Raw genomic sequence first — 20,023 nt, forward strand, 5'->3', positions numbered from 1 at the left:
CTAAATATAAATCATGCAAAAAACAGTCTGAGTACTTTTGGTTTGTTTGATTGGATGTCTAGAAAGACACCAAAAGTGAGAGCTTCTTCACTTGCCTGGTTCCACTGTCTTGAGAATAGATGAACATACCACATAGTTTTATGAAACAGGCAAAGCCTCTTTTTTATTGTCCTTTCCCAGCTCCTGGGGAGGACTCACATGTAAATAGTGAGTCAAGCACAACCACTGATACCAACTTTTACATTATTTTTCCAAAATCGGACAAATTACAAAAAACTCATATACTGTAAAAGCTTGAATCCTTTTCTAATATGGAAGAAGATTGAAGCTGTGGTTTAAGGGCATTTTTTTCTGAGTGTCAAATAAATTACCTGAATGGTTGGCACATATATTATATTGGGTACTATTTTGTAAGAAATGCTACTTAGGCTTAGTTATGGGACGGGTGTGATGGGAATATTGTTGTGGTTGTCTAGATTCTGGAAATCATTATTATTTTTAAAGCAATTGACATGGAACTTCTGAAAGAGACATTCATGAGTTTGTGAGCAAGAAACAGAACTATCACCCAGACCTCTGGCTTTCTGTCTCGGTCTCATCAGATCAGATTGTCTTGTTTCTGAGTCTTGATTTCTCACTTTCTTTTCTGAACCTATTTCATTTTGAGCAAAGTCATCTCAATGATTTCATTTTAATTAACCTGATAGATTTAAAGGATGGATTATATTACATATATCTCCTTTAGGAAAATATTTGCTGACTCTAAAATCCACATTCTCTGAGAATTTGCTATCTACAATTCTTAGAACTGCATATTAATTTTTGAGGCTGTAGAATGTGCATGAGGAAAGATATCAGTGTAGCAAATTGCTAAAAACCCTTTGTAGATAATTGCTAATAATGCATACTAAATTCACATTGCATATTTTTAGAAATTATGCAAATCATACTGAGTAAATTGCTTTATGAAATGAGTTGTTTTGATAAAAGCAATTAATTCTCTTTTGTTACCACATATAAGTGGCATTTAGAATAAGCACATTCAAATCTCTGTGTTTCCTGGTAATTTATGAATGCTGACTATTTAATAATAGTGTGTTCTCTTCTGGTAACATCAAAGCATTGAAACTTTAACCTCAATTCTTTTTTACTGTGATATGAGTCCACAAAACTAATAATGCATTATGTTATATAGTCTGGAAGTTATTACATTTTTCTTATCAGATTGAGATTTAAACAGATTTAAAGTAAGAGACTTTCCTACTAAGGATTCCTTTGCTGGAGTCAGTTCTTGGAGTTAGGTAGATAATGCAGCACATTTACCAAATATCTGTGGAAGCAGAAACATGATTAAACTTTGGGTTAAAAGATGTAAAGTTTCCAGAATAGAGAAGGGCACACGCCCTGCAAGTTGGAATTAGAACAGCTTCTACTCAGTACTCATGGGAACATGATGAAAGAACAAGATTCTTCTGGATTTAGTCGATAAAATTGTCACAGAACCATTGATACAACAACACGAAGTGGAATTATGGAATCATCTTGAAGTCAAATGGCAAAGGGGAAGTGTTTGATGCAGGAAAGTATGAGAACACAAGTGAAAAAGTAGTTACTCTGGTCAAAAAGGATAGCAGATAAACTACACAAAGAGAAACAATGAAATCTGCACATAAATATTAATGTTAACCACAACAGCAATGAATAGAGATCATAATAATGGAAATGGAAATAAATAGAGTGACCCAGGACTCACATGCTCATGGTCTTCAGGCCTTGTGTTAAGTGCTTTATGGTTTGTTATTGGACGTTCATATAGACCAGAGAAGCAAACAGTTTCTCTCTTTTTATTTTTTTTCTAGATAAGGAAGTCAAAGCTCACAAAAGATACAAACATTTCCAAAAGTTCTACCTACTGGTGAAGAGGCTCAAGCAGCAGGTTGAAGATTTGGTCTTAAAGTCTTTAGATCACAGAGCTCTATGGGAAGATTTTCATGCCAGGAAGCCATGGGACATTTCCCCAATTGATGGATCATATAAACATTGATGTACCTAGAAACCATCAATTTAATTTGACATTTGAGGCAGGAATAGTCTTTGTTCTTGGGCCACATTAAAGAAGAAACAAGAAAATATTCTTATTTCATGGAGTTTATATTTCTTGTGGAGTTTTTTATTTTTTAAATATCTTTCAAACATTTATGTTCATCATGCATGTGCAGTGCCCAAAGGGATCATAAAAATGTATCAGAACTTCTTGAACTGGGGTGACAGATAATGAAGAGATATCCCCTGGGTACTAGGAATCCAGGTCTTCTGGCAGAGCAACATGTATTCTTAACAACTGAGACTTCTATTCAACCCTAAATCCCAGCATTTTTAAATGTGTATGCATTTTAAAAACATTCCATTATAACATAATTTTATGTTATAAACTTATAACATAAAAATCACATGGTACATAGTTAACAGAATAGAAGGAGGACAATAAATAAATTACTTCAAATTTTAATACACTCTCCAGAGTCAGCTGCCTTAGGAAGGTAAGATTAGAGTAATAACTTAAGAATCATTTAGGTAGATACCTGGAAACTAAAATACAAAGAAATGGGGATAATTAATATAATGCTTTATGAATATCAGAAAGACAACTGTGACTAGAGAGAGTAGAAGTGGTGAGAATACGTCAAAATGCCAAAAAAATTCTTTACAAAACTTGAAAGATAAGGATTGATCATTCTACCCAGGGTCCTTGTTCTTGCTTGATTTCTTTAGGTATACAGATTTGTGTAGGTTTATCCTATATTATATGTCTAGTATCCACTTATAAATGAGTATATACTATGTGTGTCTTTCTGCTTCTGGGATACCTCACTCAGGATGATCATTTTGAGATCCCACCATTTGCCTGCAAATTTCATGATTTCCTTGTTTTTAATTGCTGAGTAGTATTCCATTGTGTAAATGTACCACAATTTCTGTATTCTTTCCTCCATTGGGGGACATCTGGGTTGTTTTCAGATTCTGGCTATTATGAATAAAGCTGCTATGAACATTGTTGAACAGTTCTCAATTTCATATGGAAAAATAGAAAACCCAGAATTGCTAAAACAATCCTGTACAATAACAGATCGTCTGGAGGTATCTCTTTCCCTGATATTAGGCTGTACTATAGAGCACCAGTAATAAAAACTGCATGGTATTGGCATAGAAACAGAAAGGTATATCAGTGGAATCAAATGGAAGACCCTGAAATAAACCCACACATCCACAGATACTTGATTTTTGACAAAGAAGCCAAAACAATACAACAGATAAAAGATAGAATCTTCAACAAATAGTGCTGCTCTAACTGGATGTCTACATGTAGAAAAATGCAAAAATTTCCATATTTATAACTCTGTACAAAACGAAAGTCCAAGGGGATCAAAGAACTGAGCATAAAACCAAAAACACTAAACCTGCTAGAAGAAAAAATGGGGAAGAGCCTGGAACTCATTGGCACAAGAGACAACTTCCTGAACAGAACACTAACAGCCCAGGCTCTAAGATCAATAATAAAAAATGGGACCTCATAAAACAGAAAAGCTTCTGTAAAGCAAAGGACACTGTCTTCAGAACAAAATGAAATCCTAGAGATTGGGAAAGGACCTTCACCAACCCTTTATCTGACAGAGGATAATATCCAGAATATATAAAGAACTTAAGAAGTTAAACACCAACAAACCAAGTAATGAAATTAAAAAATGGGATGCATTATTTCCTTGTTTTTAATTGCTGAGTTGTATTCTATTGTGTAAATGTACCACAATTTCTGTATCCATTCCTCAGTTGAGGGGTATCTGGGTTGTTTCCAGCTTCTGGCTATTACAAATAAAAATACTACAAACATGGTTGAGCAAACGTCCTTGTTGTGTACTTGAGCATCTTTTGGATATATGCCTAGGAGTGGTATAACTGGATCCTGAAGAAGCACTATTCCTAATTGGCTGAAAAAGCACCAGATTGATTTCTGAAGTGGTTGTACAAGTCTACATTCTCACCAGCAGTGGAGGAGGGTTCTCCTTTCTCCACATCCTCTCCAGCATGTATTGTTACTTGAGTTTTGGAACTTAGCCACTCTGATGGATATAAGGTGAAATCTCAGGGTTGTTTTGATTTCCATCTCCCTGATGACTAAGGATGCTGAGCATTTCTTTAAGTATTTCTCTGCCCTTCTGTATTCCTCTGGAGAGAATTCTCTTTTTAGCTCTGTACCGCATTTTTAATTGGATTACTTGATTTGTTGCTTTTTTAAACATCTTTAGTTCTTTATATATTCTGGATATTAGCCCTCTGACAGATAAAGATGGGTGAAGATCCTTTTCCTGTCTGTAGGCTGTCATTTTGTTCTGAGGACAGTGTCCTTTGCTTTACAGAAGCTTTTCAGTTTCATGAGGTCTCATTTATTGATTGTTGATCTTAGAGCCTGTGCTGTTGGTGTTCTGTTCAGGAAGTTGTCTCCTGTGCCAGTCCATTCTTCCCCATATTTTCCTCTAACTGATTTAGAGTATCTGGTTTTATGTTGTGGTCTTTGATCCACCTGAACTTTACTTTTGTGTAGGGTGATAAATATGGATTTATTTGCATTTTTCTACATGTAGACATCCAGTTAGGCCAGCACCATTTGTTGAAAACAAGGAAGTCATGAAATTTGCAGGCAAATGATGAAAACTAGAAAAGATTATCCTAAGAGATGTATCCCAGAAACAGAAAAACACACAAGGTATATACTCACTTATAAGTGGACACTAGACATAATTGATAAACTTACAAAAATCTGTACACCTAAAGAAGCTGAGCTAGAAGGAGGACCCGGGGTAACATGATCAATCCTCATTCAGAAATGCAAACAGGACAGGCATTGGAAGAAAGAGAACACAGGAAACAGGACGGGAGCCTACCACAGAGGGCCTCTGAAAAACTCTACCCAGCATTTTTTCAAAGTAGAGACTGAGACTCATTAACAACCTTTGGGTAAAATGCCGGGAATGGAGGAGATATAAAGACCTGGAGGGGACAGGAGTCTACAAGGAGAGCAACAGAACCAAAATATCCGGGCACAGGGGTCTTTTCTGAGACTGAAGCTCCAACCAAATACCATTCATGGATATAACCTAGAACCCCTGTTCAGATGTAGCCCATGGCAGCTCTTTATCCAAGTGGGTACCCTAGTAAGGGGAACAGGGACTGTCTCTGACATGAACTCAGTGGCTGGCTCTTTGAATCTCTCTCCTTAATGGGGGAGCAGCCTCGCCAGGCCACAGAGGATGACAATGCAGCCAGTTCTAATGAAACCAGATAAGCTAAGGTCAGATGAAGAGGATGAAGACCTCCCCTATCTGTGCACTAGGAGAGGGGCATAGGAGATAATAAGGAAGAGATGATGGGATTGGGATCGGAGGAGTGAGGCTACAGTGGGGATACAAATTGAATCAACTGTAATTAATATAAAAATAAAAATTTAATTAAAAATGGGTTATAGAGCTAAATACATTTCTCAATAGAGGAATAGCAAATGGCAGAGAAACACTTAAAAAAATGCCCAACATCCTTAGCCATCAGGGAGATGCAAATCAAAACGACCCTGAGATTTCACCTTACATCCATCAGAATGGCTAAGATCAAAAATTCAAGTGACAACACATGTTGAAGAGGATGTGGAGAAAGGGGAACCCTCCTCCATTGCTGGTGGGAATGTAACCTTTACAACAACTTTCGAAATCAATCTAGCAGTTTCTCAAAAAATTAGGAATAGTGCTTCCTCAGAATCCAGTTATACCAATCCTAGTCATATATCCAAAGTGTGCTCAAGTATACAACAAAGACATTTGCTCAAATATTTTCATAGCAGCTCTGTGTGCAACAGCCAGAACCTGGAAACAATCTAGATGTTCCTCAACAGAGGGGAATTCTACTGAGCAATTAAAACAAGAAAATCACGAAATTTGCAGACAAATTGAGGGAACTAGAAAAAATCATCTTGAGTGAGGTAACCCAGAAGCAGAAAGACACACATGGTATATCCTCACTCATAAGTGGACATTAGGCTTATAATATAGGATAAACATACTAAAATCTATACTGCCAATGAAGCTAAACAACAAGGAAGACCCTAGGGAAGATTTTTTATTTATTTATTTATTTATTTTTAATTTTAATCACAGGTCATTCACTTGTATCCCAGCCATAGCTCCCTCCCTCTTTCCCTCCTAATCCCCGTTCCCTTCCTCCCTCATCTCCTCCCTGCCCCCTTCTGAGTCCACTGATAGGGGAGGTCTTCCTCCCCTTCCAGCTGACCCTACCTTATCAGGTATCTTCAGGACTGGCTGCAATGCCCTTATCTGTGGCCTAGGGAAGATTTTCAATCCTCACTCAGAAGGACAAAGGCCGTAGACATTGGAAGCAGGAGAAGACAGGGAACAGGTCACAGAAGGTCTCTGAAAGACTCTACTGATCAAGGTATCGAAGCAGAGGCTGAGACTCATAGCCAAACTTTCGTCAGAGTACATAGAAAGAAGGGGGAGGGTACAGGAGCTCCACAAGGAGACCAACAGAGCAAAAAACAAACAAACAAACAAACAAACAAAAAGTGAGCCCTGGGAGCCCTGCAGAGACTGATACCCCAACCAAGAACAATGAATGGAGAGGACCTACAACACTGGCTCAGATGTAGCCCATTGACTCAGTATCCAAGTGATCTCTAGTAAGGGGAGCAGGGAACTTCTCTACCATGAACTCAGTGACAGGCTGTCTGATCACCTATCCATGGGGGTTTTAGCCTTGCTAGGCCACAGAGGAAGACAATGCAATCAGTCCTGATGAGACCTGATAGTGTAGGGTCAAATAGAAAGGGAGGAGGACCTCCTCTATCAGTGGACTATGGGCATTGGGGGAGAAGAGGGAGGGGAGGTGGGGTTGGGAGGAAATGAAGGAGGGGGCCACAGCCAGGATACAAATTTGAATAAATGATAATAATAAAAAAAACATGTTAAAAAATAAAAAAATGAAGTGGTGAGCAACATTTACTTTGTGTGGAGATCAGTAAAACCTTACAACCATGTAATGGTGGTGACATTCTTACTAAGTAAAATAGGAGCATCTCTTTGCAGGCTTTTGAGTAGAAGAGAGAGGGCATATGCCCTGTATTTCTATGAGGAAAGACAGATAAAATGCATATTATAAAGTTTATAAGTCATCCAGAACAACATGGGAACTTTGAGTGAGTCCAGATATTGAAAGTTGGCTGTATTTTTTTAAAGACATTTTAAAAGATTGGTTGTACCGTATGAATAAAAGAATGACTTGAGGACTTGAAGGCTGAACATCTGGAGGGTTTATACTGACAACAAATAGAATAACTTTCAAGATTTAAAAATTAAAGTGGCAGTGCCCTCTTTCACCTTTTTATAAATAAGAATTCTGATCTCAGATGAATCAGTAAAAGCATTGTAGGGACATATTTTATAGGTGTGGTTGTTTGTTCTATTGACTTTTAAAAGTCCTAGTTGTATGAAATACTTTTTGGGTATCAGGGTGAACACGAACACATGGTGCCAAGATCATCGTTGGAATGTCAGGAATAGCTATCTCTCTTCATCCATCCATCCATCCATCCATCCATCCTTCTTTTTTCCCTCTCTCTCAGTGTTTCCATGTGATGAGTGTGTACATGTTTGTGTCTGAGTGGGGTACATGTGTGACACAGTACATGTATGATCATAGTCATAGTGGTCTAAAACAAAGCAAAGTTCTTTTCTGATGCTTCTCTATAGTAGAAATCTGAACTATGTACTGAGCAGGTAGAATAAAAAAGTTATTAGATTTTGTTCTTTCTTGGTGTGTAAAGGATACATTTATATGTTTTGGGAAATATTAGTGGTCACCATATTTTTAGCTCATAGTCTCTTCCCTCATCTTCAAAGTTTGGCATATCTGACTAAATATTTCTCACTTTGCCTCACTCTACATTGATCTTTGACGTCTCTTCTTTAAAGTGTTTGATTAGAAATACTTATATGTTTTGTTGACATGCATGATTTAGGTAATATGTTAAGGCTAGATGATTTAAAACAGTCTATTCACAACCTTAATTCTCATGTAGAATGCAATCTAACATACACCCATGTCTCAAGGAGTAGAATACAGATGAATTAAGACAATCCCTTTTTTCTTTTTTTTTTTTGGGGGGGGGGGATTTGACACTTAAGAATTTGACACTAAATTCTTTCTTGTCCAATCCTGTTGCCTCCCTGATGTCACAGGTGCCAAACACCGACAGGCACTAAATTGTTGCGTATTGTTTACTAAACATTGTGTCAGATTCTATTTCAAGAAGATTTAAAGATAATTCTCCTAATAATAGTTAGTGACTGTGTGTGGAAGGTAATGAGTATAGGCTAATCTTCATTTAACTGCTTGCAGTACCATTATTCTTTCTTTTTACTTATTTAATTTTTGACTTGAATATTATTTTACTAAATAAAATATGATAAAACAAAGCAAAAACCATGGCACAGAGGCTGGACAAGGCAAACCAACAGAAGAAAAAGAGCCTCAAGAATACACAGAAAAAAAATCAGAGATCCACTTATTGAAATACTCAAAAGTCCTATAAAAATACTATGCTGAAAACTATCTATCTATCCAAAGGAGCTAATGCAGACCCATGCAGGCTCTGTGAAATCATGTGAAACTTGCTTGGTTGAGCCAAAGGGCCTTTCTCTGATGTCTTCCATCCCCTGCTCTTTCTGCCTCCTCTTTTGCAAGATTCCCTGAGCTCTAGGGGAAGGGATTTGTTGGAGATATCCCATTTTGTGCTTTCTGCAGGTAATGTCTGGGTGTGACTCTCCCCATCTGTTCTAGCTGCTGCAAGAGAAAATTTCTCTGTTGATGACTGGATAAGGCACAGATCTATGAGCCTATATCAGTAGGAGTCATTTTATTGAAGTACCATCATTCTTTTTTCCAGTTCATTTATCATAATATGTACGTCATTGTTTTCCATGATGAACATACCCCAGGATGCTCTTTTGGTATAAGCCTCCTCTTACATAGTCAAACAATTTATCTTCCTTTTCATGACAAAACTGATATAAGTTGCTTATCTACTTTCTTCATATCTGAGTTACTATCTATAAAGTGTTCTCCAGTGCCAATAATGATTTTTTTTTTTTTTTTAGGGCTGATCTTTCTGAACTTCATCTTTTTTTGTTTGTTTTGTTTTGTTTTGTTTTTTTTTTGTTTTTGTTTTTGTTTTTTGTTTTTTGTTTTTTGTTTTTTAATGGCAAGTTTTCTCTGTGAAGCCTTGCCTGCCCTGGACTCACTTTGTAGATCTGACTGGCCTCAAACTCACAGATACCCACTTGCCTCTGCCTCCCTGAGTGCTGAGCTTACGGGTGTGTACCACCTCACACGTCAGTTTTTGATCCTGAAGCAAATTTTCTCATCCCCGTGTTATGAATGTGTGTGCTCTTTAGGAGATATTCTTTTCTCCCCATTTGCTTTTGTACTTTGCTTGTTAGCAGCACATATTTCTGACGTGTCTCATCCCAGTCCCCGTCATGCTTCTACTGACGATTTTGCAAAAGGATCCCAGACAGAGCACAATTTGCTTTTCCTATCAATGATTTTATAATATTATATTTTCATGTGCATGTGTCGGATGTATATGTGTATGTGTATTTGCGTGTATGTATATTGTATTTGAATGAGGAAAGATTGGAGAAGGATTTCTAGTGCTTTATACCATTGAGCTCCACTTCATTCTCTCTTTCTCTTTTTCTTTCTTGTTTTGATTTATTTTTTACTTTTTACTTTTTGTATTGTTTGTTTATTTTTTTACAATTTATTCATTGTGTATCCCCATTGTAACCCCCGTCAACTCCTCCCACTCTCTCCCTCCCTCCCTCCCTCTTTCCCTCACTCCCTTTCTATAGTCCACTGAAAGGGGGAGTTCTCCTCCCCTGATATCTGCCTATAGCTTATCAAGTCTCATCAGGACTGCCTGGATCTTCGTCCTGTGTTGACTGGCAAGTCTGCATCGCCAGGAGCAAGTGATCAAAAAATAGCAACCAAGTGCATGACAGAGGCAACCCTGAATACCCTCACTCAGAGATCCACATGGAGACTGAACTGCCAATCAACTACATCTGAGCAGGGGGTCTAGGTCCTCTTCATGCATGGTCCTTCGTTGTTGCATCAGTCTCTGCAGGGTTCAGATTTGTTTAGTTTTGTTAGTCTCCTTGTGAAGCTCCTGTAACCTTGTCCTTCTATTCCCCCCTTCTTCAGTAAGACTCCCTCTGCTCTACCCAAAGTAAGTAGGGAGCTGTTAGTCTTAGCATCTGCTTTAAACCCCTGTTGGGTGGAGCCTTTCAGAGGATCCTCTATAGAGGCTCTCATCCTGTTCCTGCTCTTCCACCACTTCTAGTGTCTCTCCTATTTGCCATTCTAAATGAGATTTAAGCATCCTCTTTAGGGTCCTCCTTGTTGTTTAGCTTCTTTAGGTCTGTAGATTTTAATATGGTTATCCTATATTATGCGGCTAATATCCCCTTATAAGTGAGTATATACCACAAGTGTCTTTCTTTTTCTGGGTTACCTCATTGAGGATGATCTTTTCTAATTTCATCCATTTGTCTGCAAATTTCATGACTTCCTTGTTTTTAATAATTGATTAGTATTCCATGTAAAAATGTGTCACAACTTCTGTATCCATTCCTCTATTGAGAGACATCTAGGTTGTTTCCAGATACTGGTTATTACAAATAAAGCTGCTATGAACATAGTAAATGTTCTTGCTGAATGTTGGAGCATAGTCTCCAAGTGGGTTCCCTAGTAATGGGAACAGAAGCTGTCTATGACATGAACTCAGTGGCTGGCTCTTTGATCACCTCCCCCTGATGGGGGAGCAGCCTTACCAGGCCACAGAGGAAGACAATGCAGCTAGTCCTGATGAGACCTGATAGGCTAGGGTCAGAGGAAAGAGGAGGAGGAAATCCCCTATCAGTGGACTGGGGGAGGGACATGGGAAGAGATGAGTGAGGGAGGATCGGATTGGAAGAAGACAAGGTACAGGCTACAGTTGGGATACAAAATAAATAAACTGTAATAAATTAATTAATTTATCAATTTAAAAAAATACTTATGCCATCTATGAAAAAGTCTTTATTACAGCTTCTGTTGCTGTAATATAGCACTGATCAAAAGAAAGTTGGGGAATAATGATTTATTTCACCTTATAACTCTCAGGTCATACTTTATCCCTGAGGGGAACCAGGGCATAAACTTGAGGCAGGAACCTAGAGGCAGGAACTAAAGCAGAAGTCATGGAGGAATGTTGCTTACTGGATAGTTCTTCAAAGTTTGTTCAGTGTATTTTATTATTATTATACCACCCTGACCAAATGTGGTACTGGCCCCAATGGACTAGAACCCTTCACATCAGTAATCAAAACAAACAAACAAAACCAAAACCAACATAAAAAAATACAACCCACAGATTTATCTATAGGCCAATCTATAGTTTTGTTTTTGTTTTTGTTTTTTCTCCCTCAAATGAGAGTCCCTCATTCCACTTGGCTCTACCTTGTGGTAAATGAATAAAACAAAATCAAGAAATTAAGATATAAAACACATTAAACATGAAGTCATAATGCACCATAAAAAACAACTAAAAAAACCAAAGCATACATACTATAAGAGAAAGTATAATCAATTAAATGGGTAAACCGAGTTGAATTCTAGACACAAGCAGAGGCATCAAAGAACCTAGATTTCTCAGGCAAACCTCAGAGCCCTGAGAGATAAAACAGCATTATTTAAAGCCTCTGTTCCTGGAAGCTAGTTACAGAGCACTAGGTAACTGATACAAACCCTCCTTTGAAAGACTTCATGCATATTAGCCTAGTGAAACACACTACACTGAAAAGACTTCCTTCAATTTATTCAGTTGAGTTTATTTTATTAGAGATCTATTTTCTGTTGCTGCTTAATAACTTTGTATATATTTTTACTATTAGCAATACAACTTCTTATACTCTCTAATTCTATATTTTGCTAAAAATGTTCATATTCAATCTAGTTTTAAATTTTTGTTTATATTTAATTATTGACCATTTCCTCCCTTCTTGGCTATTGCTATTAGTTTGAAAAAGTACCTTCTTTATGACATTTTGGCAGCTGTATCCTTTCTATGTTATCATATTGCTAGTAGATATGCAAGAATCAACTCAACCAAGTTACCAGTAGCTTTGTGGATATCCTGTGGGCCAAGGACAGGCTGATGCTTTTAGCTCTTCTAGTAAATGAGGTTGAGGTCGGTGGTCAAGATTCTCAACTTGTATGCTGTTGTTTATATGTGTTTGCTTTGGTTGCTCTATAAAGACAAAAAGGGTTTATTGAGGACATTCTTTTTGGTCTTTTTCCTTCATCTTGAATATTTTCTTTTCTTTAAAAAATTATTAACCACTATTTGTAGAATTCTCTGAGTATATAATACAGCTGATCACACCTTGATATTTATTACATTAGCAACTACATAATACTAAGCTCTTTAGAGTGTAGTAATTTTTTTTACTTGTTTTTGATTGTTTGTCTCTCTTTCCATGCTTCACAGGACCCCCTTTTTTCTCTTCAAAACAGCTAGATAAACAGTCTTTGACTTTCCTTCTGTTATTGTATCTCTGTCTGACCATAGTCTTCCTCAAAACAACAAAAACAACAAAGCACCCTTTTATCTCTGGAATACTTGTTGTCTTTTGTCTGGTGGAAGTCTGGAATGCTGTCGTAGGCTCCTGAACAAAGAATGGAGGGACCCTGAGATCAAAGGTTCTATTTCTCTCAGGGATGACTCAAGTACTTTAGGGAGAGGCCCCTGTGTTAGACATGGCCCCTGGTCTAACGTGGGGAGGTGGAAGTGAGTTTTCCAATGGGTGTTACAGTTAACACTTTTAAATGAGATTGTTGGTATCAGATGATACTGAAGTGTTACAGCCCTTTTTGGCAGGGGTGCAGGCAAAAGCTCGTACCTGTACCTGTTTGGCTTACAGCTGAAACACAGGCCTGGAGAAGCTCAGGCCCAGTGGACCTAAAGTCAGGTCTGGTGAGGCTAAGGCCCATCGGACAAGAAGGTGGGTCCAGGTCTGGTAGATGCGTTTGCTGGCACTATTTCCAGGAGTCCAACAGCAAATTTGTAGGGAGGAGGGAAGCTCTCTCTCCTCCAGAATAAATGACCAATCTCAGGAGGCCATGGTGGAAAGCTGATCCTATTAAGCAGCACCTTTCTTCATTGTGAAATCAGGGATTTATAAACCTTGGGCAGTGAGAGGGGTTTAGAGGGTGAATGTTGCTATTATTACATTATTTATTACTATTTATTACATTAGCAACTACATAATACTAAGCTCTTTAGAGTGTAGTAATTTTTTTTACTTGTTTTTGATTGTTTGTCTCTCTTTCCATGCTTCACAGGACCCCCCTTTTTTCTCTTCAAAACAGCTAGATAAACAGTCTTTGACTTTCCTTCTGTTATTGTATCTCTGTCTGACCATAGTCTTCCTCTTTTCTTTTCTTCAATGGGCTGAGAGTTAGGGATTCTTGATTTACATGTAGTGGTTCAATGCCATTTGCTCAAAGCTAAGATTTCATCAGCATAGGGTGGGGTGTTTCCAGGAATCCCCAGGTGCTTCCTGAGAAGGTTTCTTATCAGGAATGGATTGGGCCTATAAACTTACCTGCAGGCTATGTTAAGCTTAGCTGCAGACTACGTTACATTCCTTAGGGGCTTTAGGGTTCGGCTTGGAGGGTACCCCACTTAGAAAGGGAGCTTGTCGTTATAGACTGAGCTCAGAAGCTCTATGATTACATCAGACTTCAACTTTAGCCAACTTAATCCCACAACTTGTGGTGAATTTGAGTTCACACAGTTAACAGGAAGTCCTTCCTATTGTTATTCTTCTTAGATCATAAGCCTTTGCTTGGTTCCTTTTTGGAATATTCAGAATATTCACAGGATTTGGGGATTAATGTCTGCATATCCTAGGCTATCACCCTACCTTTCACCAGTAGGGAATTGGTTTGGAAGTGTGTTTTTATGCAAAACCCTTTCAAACACTTGTGTAGAGAACATTATTGTGTGGACACTGGAGCAGAATCATTACCTGACTGGAAATATGTGATTATGTTGTAGGTAGAATGTATGACTCTTGGGTAGGTAGAATGTATGACTCTTGGGATGTACTTTTCAGAGATGTCATTGAGATAAAACAGAAAGTAAAAGAAAAGGGTTTTCTCGTTTAATATTATTAGTGTGGTGGTTTGAATTAGAATGACCCTGACAGTCTGAAGTAGTGGAAAATTTTGTCCCCAGTTGGTAGAGAGATCTTGCTGGAGGAAGTATGTCACTGCATGTGGGTTTGAGATGTATAACCTTGCCCCCCTTCAAGCTCATTCTCTGCTTCCTGTTTGTGGTTAAAGGTATGATCTCTCTTCTGCCTGCTTCGGTTGTCACACCTGTAGGTTTCTGGTATTCTGTGACACAAAAGCAGGATTCTCCCTTTTGCATCATATACCCAAATAAACTCTTCATTTCACACATTGAGTTTCATAAAATAAATAAATAAATAAAGTACCTACTATGAACAGCATAAGCTGATAGTACGTAACATTGGACATCATTTTGACACTTTCATACATGTATATAGGACAAATGAAAGCAATAGGGGAACAATGTGATTATAATACACATGTAGTTAGGAATTTTTTATGAGTTGTGTCTGTCCTCATTGTTATCATTGGAAGTCCATTTGATAGTGAAGAATTTTAATAAAACTAGAATAAGCATTCACATAACACACATAACTTGGAACCTACCGATACGGCTAGATGAGCTGGCTAGCCAGCCCTAGGGAGCCGCTTGTCTCTAGTCTTTCAAGCACTGGGAAAACACGTGTGTGTGTGTGACAGAGCCTGGTTTTTTTTTTAAGGGCTAAAACTGAGGTCCTTATGCTTGCAATGTAAGCACATAGGATAAGGAATCTCCCTGTGTGTGAGCGCGCATGTGTGTGTGTGTGTGTGTGTGTGTGTGTGTGTGTAACATATACAACACAGACAATAGTATATAGTGCATTTTTAGTAGCTTTCAGGTTCACAACATTGTCCACCCAGCAAATGTCTGCTAGTTATCATTTTGAAAAAACAAGGTAAATAAGAAATAAGTAATACAAAGACTAAACAGAGAATCACATAGAGTCTAGACACTGTTTTCGCCTACTATGTTGGAGAAATCTATGGACATTTCTTTTCTGCATATAGGAAGAATTTTTGAGGAATTTTTACAAGAAAAATGATGTGCTTTCAGTGATTTCACTCTACAAAGATGCTGTAGTCACAAAAGTCACTGCAGTAGATGCACTGAAAGAGTGAATAAGGTGAGAGGCTATATTAACAAAGTTTCTGTTCCCAGGAATCTTGCATAAGTCACTCCATCCCACTGTGTATTGGCAATGCAAGGCACATTTCTTAGAATATGGTAAAGCACTAACAACACATTAAATCATACCAAATACTTGCAAACTGTGTGTTTTAAGTTAAGAAGAATACTCACACAAGTATATTTATGTTTACTGATGTTGTATTAATGGAACCTACTTGTAACTCATGAGTTTAAAACATAATCTTTTAATGCATTCACACTTCACCCATAATTTGACAAATTATGCTATTCAGAAAATAACAAATTATGAGCTCATTTGTCTATGTCCATAGGCAGTATTATAGAAAGGACAATGACTTAGGAGGAATCAGAAGATGTAAAAAGAATCCTAAGATAGTGGAAATTATCTAGGACATAGATTAATGAGGATAGAATGTGACAATTAACTTAGAAAATAAAGAAGATATATTCCTAACTTTTATATGTAACTCTAAGTAATGCATTAGGAAAATAAAAACTTATCCCCAAGCCAACCCAAAGTTCTGAATACATAGAGCTGTGGACCAACAAGGGGAGAGTAGGGTCATACAGCTTGGCCCACAGAGTCAACAAGTTATAGAAAACAGGTCCAATTCCCAGATAAAGGCTCTGAAGGGCAAATTCAGGAGATTATCTAATCTTGGAGCTTAATCAATCAAGTCATCAGAAAAAATATCTTCAGAAGAAGAAACATTGGCCAGACAGTACACCATATCCTCTGCAATGTGAGAGCTGGTGGAGTATGGACCTTTAACTATACCATGGTAAAGTCATGATTTCTGAGCTTCATTATTGACCTCCAGTCTTTGAGACTGGCTTCTCTTTTATGAGAAGTCCAAGAGGATCAAGGACACCCCCATGTTTCTAAGGCTGCATCCTGAAAGACAAGCTGTTCTTTTAAAACTTCCTCATAAGAAACCTCAAAACAGGCTTCACATGCCATTTCCTTGAAACTTTGTTGTCAAGGTCCACATTGGGTGAAATCTTCAGTGTCGGGCCAATAGATAGGACCTCCTGTAGCTTGGTGGGTGATAATGCTGGGAATGCTGGAATCAAAGTAAAAGTAAAAAGAACAGATTTTCTATGGATAATTTATCACAGCCAGTGGTCTCGTATGTGTGAGACTATGGGCAACACCAAAGCAGAGACAGGCAAGAAAAGAGTTAGTTAGGTCATAAGATGAGTATGAAGACACCATGCTCCACACTTACCACACTGTTTACACAGCCAGTGTTCTAAGTGACCCCAGATCGGCAGCGTTCTTATCTTTAAAGTGGTGATAAAGCTCTAACTTGTAAGGATCAAAACCCACATCTCTTATAAAGAATAAAAGACACCATAGTTTGGGAATGGAGTACATTTTTACTACCCGAGGCCTGCATGGTGCATTGATCAGGTTTTTAGGAAGTATATTCTGTAAAAATGCTTTTTTTTTTTTTTTTTTTTTTTGCTATGGGTGGATGGGAGTTGAGAGCCACACCTATGGATGGAATATTATTTGACATTCTACCTAAAAAGGAGGTGTTATATGAGTCATAGCTTTTGAGGCAAAGTAAAAATAAACACTATCAGGTCTATTTCTCTAAGCATCCCTTTGTGTATTTTCTGCCCCCCACATCTATTTGCACAAGCAGAGATAACTTCACAGTTGTATGCCTGTTCTGTGGTTTATGTTAATAAATTGTCCTTTCATGACTCTTTTATACTATGGACTAGGGAGCAGCCATAGTTTATTATTTCTGTTTTATAGATTATATCACTGAAACTCTAAACCTTAAATTGTTTCATTTTGACCCCAATATTCTAGTTCATGGAATCTATCCCAAGAAAATAATCAGAGAAGGGGTTAAAGATGTATGTACAGGGATTTTCTTCTTATTCGTATTTATTATGGCAAAACACAGATGAAAACCTTCAAATTTCCAGCTTAGAAATTTTATTAAATCATTTATGATCTAGACATATGATGGAATTTGCTCAATAGAGACATGATCTTATAGGAGACTATTGCATTGTAGAACATTGCCTTCAAAAGACACAATTCATGCATTTGTAAATATTAAAAAATAAACTCAAAAAATATATACTAAGGAAATTGACTAAAATACATTTATTTTTTTCAGGATTAGATTGTGAGATATTTCTTATTTATATTTGAATAAGTAACTTAATTGTTAGCATATTGCAAATGCATATTTTAATAAATCAAAACACTTGTCTATATACTTAGTAGAATTCTTTACAGATCTGCATTTACCACTAATACATAAAAACACATATGTACACAGAGATAATGATCAATTAGCTGGGATTAGTGATATCTGTGTCTACATACATACAAATGTGTCTGTGCATGTAATATCCTCAGTAGTTCACTTCTATAGATGTTTAATGGACAATGCATTAGTAGTGAGAATCTTTGTTTTACCCACTTATCATTCTGAGCAGTTTTTCTTAATCTTTACACTTAATTGCCACCTGAAGCTGGGTGATTTTTCTTTTTCCTGCTAAGAATATACTCTACTCATTGGAGAGTGTTTAGTCGTGCATTTCTGAAGACTCTGATACCCTGTTTGTGAAAGCCGAACATGTCTTCAGACATTACTTCTGTCCCCTGGGGCCAAAGTGCTCCTAATTGAGAACTGAAGGGCTAAACAATACATCTGTGCCTGTAGCTTACATGCTTGTTGACTGGAAAATCCCAGTGGTTTCCTTCTCCACATTACCTCATTAGTTCTTGTAAAATTAACATTTATTTTTGTTTTCTGTTGTTTTGGTTGTAATAGGTATATCTAGTTAGTCCATCTTGTTTGAAGATGTCTAATTCAAACAAATAATATTTCAAAATTTAATTGAGTGGAAAGGTTGCTAATTAACTGCTTATCTGACTTTAATAATTTTTCTCCTCAAATCACTTTCTGTGTAGAAAAGTAGCCAAATCTAACATAAGACAAAATGCCCCAGAATACCAATGATTTCCTCAATATCCATGGTGGAATGAGTATATTCAATAATCAGAAGAGCATCTGTATATATTCTTTCTGTATGTGTGAGTTTGGGAAAATTGTTTCCCTTGGATGTTTGCTTTGCATGCCTAAAAGCCTAGAGTTAATGCCAACACCTTCCAAAGACTCTAAGGAGCAAATTAAAAAGAGTAAAACATAATGATTGTGTTTACTCCACTACTAAGTTAACTATTTTGTAGAGTTTGTATTACACAAATTTGTATTGAAACTTCACTGACTTTAGGCACCTTATATTCTGATGAAGTAAACATGTATATGAAGAGTGACCACACACTGGGCTAAGGTTGGTCAGATATCCTATTATCTTTGAAACTAAAAGGCTCATGGGGTACAAAACCTTTGAACTGGGTTGTGGCTAGAGGAATAGCAACAGATCATTGGTCATTGTAACACTCCATATTCTCTGTAGCTTCTGTAAGGCAAGAGAAGAGAAGCATAACTGACTCTACGGAGTTGGCAAAAATGTCACATTGTGGATTAGTTTTCTGAGATGTATTGATGACAGGTTTCCTGACAATTTAAAGGTCAGATGCTGAGCACAACTGATTGGAGACCATTCATAAACTATGCTAATAATTATCCCAGACACGTGGGGTAACAGTAATAGGGCCAATAGAAATGAACATGAAACGTGCTAACTTGTACTGGCAAGCAGTAGTCTTCGGAATCATAGTGAGTGTTATCTTTGGGCCATAGGCAATGTTAAATGTAACTCAGTGGTGACATAGCAAAATGTTCTTGAGGAAACTCATTGCAACATGTATACATGTTAGTGTATAGATAGTAGTGGTGGCCGGCAATTGGGGAGATTCAGGAAACTGCTAAGAGTCTATTTTCAGAACATTATGAGAATTGAGAATGACTTTTGTAAACAAATGTATGCATAGAGTAAATATAAATAGTGACAATAATGCAGTCAGGAAGCATTTGAATGGGGTTGTCCAGATTCTTGGCAATGGTTAGTACAGTTCAATTAGGAAACTGAGACTGATACTCCAATCAAGGACCATTCATGGAGAAAACCTAGAACCCCTGCACAGAGGTAGCCCATGGTAGATCAGTCTCCAAATGGGCATCCTAGTAAGGGAACAGGGGCTGTCTCTGACATGAACTCGGTGGCTGGATCTTTGATCACCTCCCCCCGAGGGGGGAACAGCCTTACCAGACAGCAGAGGAAGACTATGAAAGACACTTCTGATGAGACCTGATAGGCTAGGGTCAGATGGAAGGTGAGAAGGTCCTTCCCTATCAGAGAACTGAGGAAGGGGCATGGGAGGAGAGGAGGAAGGGTGGGAGGGCAGGATTGGGAGGGAATGACGATGGGGTTACAGCTGGGATACAAAGTGAATAAAGTGTAATACACAAAAAATTATGTTAAAATAATAATGATAAAGAAAAAAATTAAAAACTAACAACTAAAAAAAAGAAAGAAAGAAACAATTCAAAAATTGAAAGTGTTAGCAAGATGGCTCAGTGGATAAAGGCATTT

This window comes from Meriones unguiculatus, chromosome 12, assembly GCF_030254825.1.
Source record: "Meriones unguiculatus strain TT.TT164.6M chromosome 12, Bangor_MerUng_6.1, whole genome shotgun sequence".
Lineage (NCBI taxonomy): Eukaryota > Metazoa > Chordata > Mammalia > Rodentia > Muridae > Meriones > Meriones unguiculatus.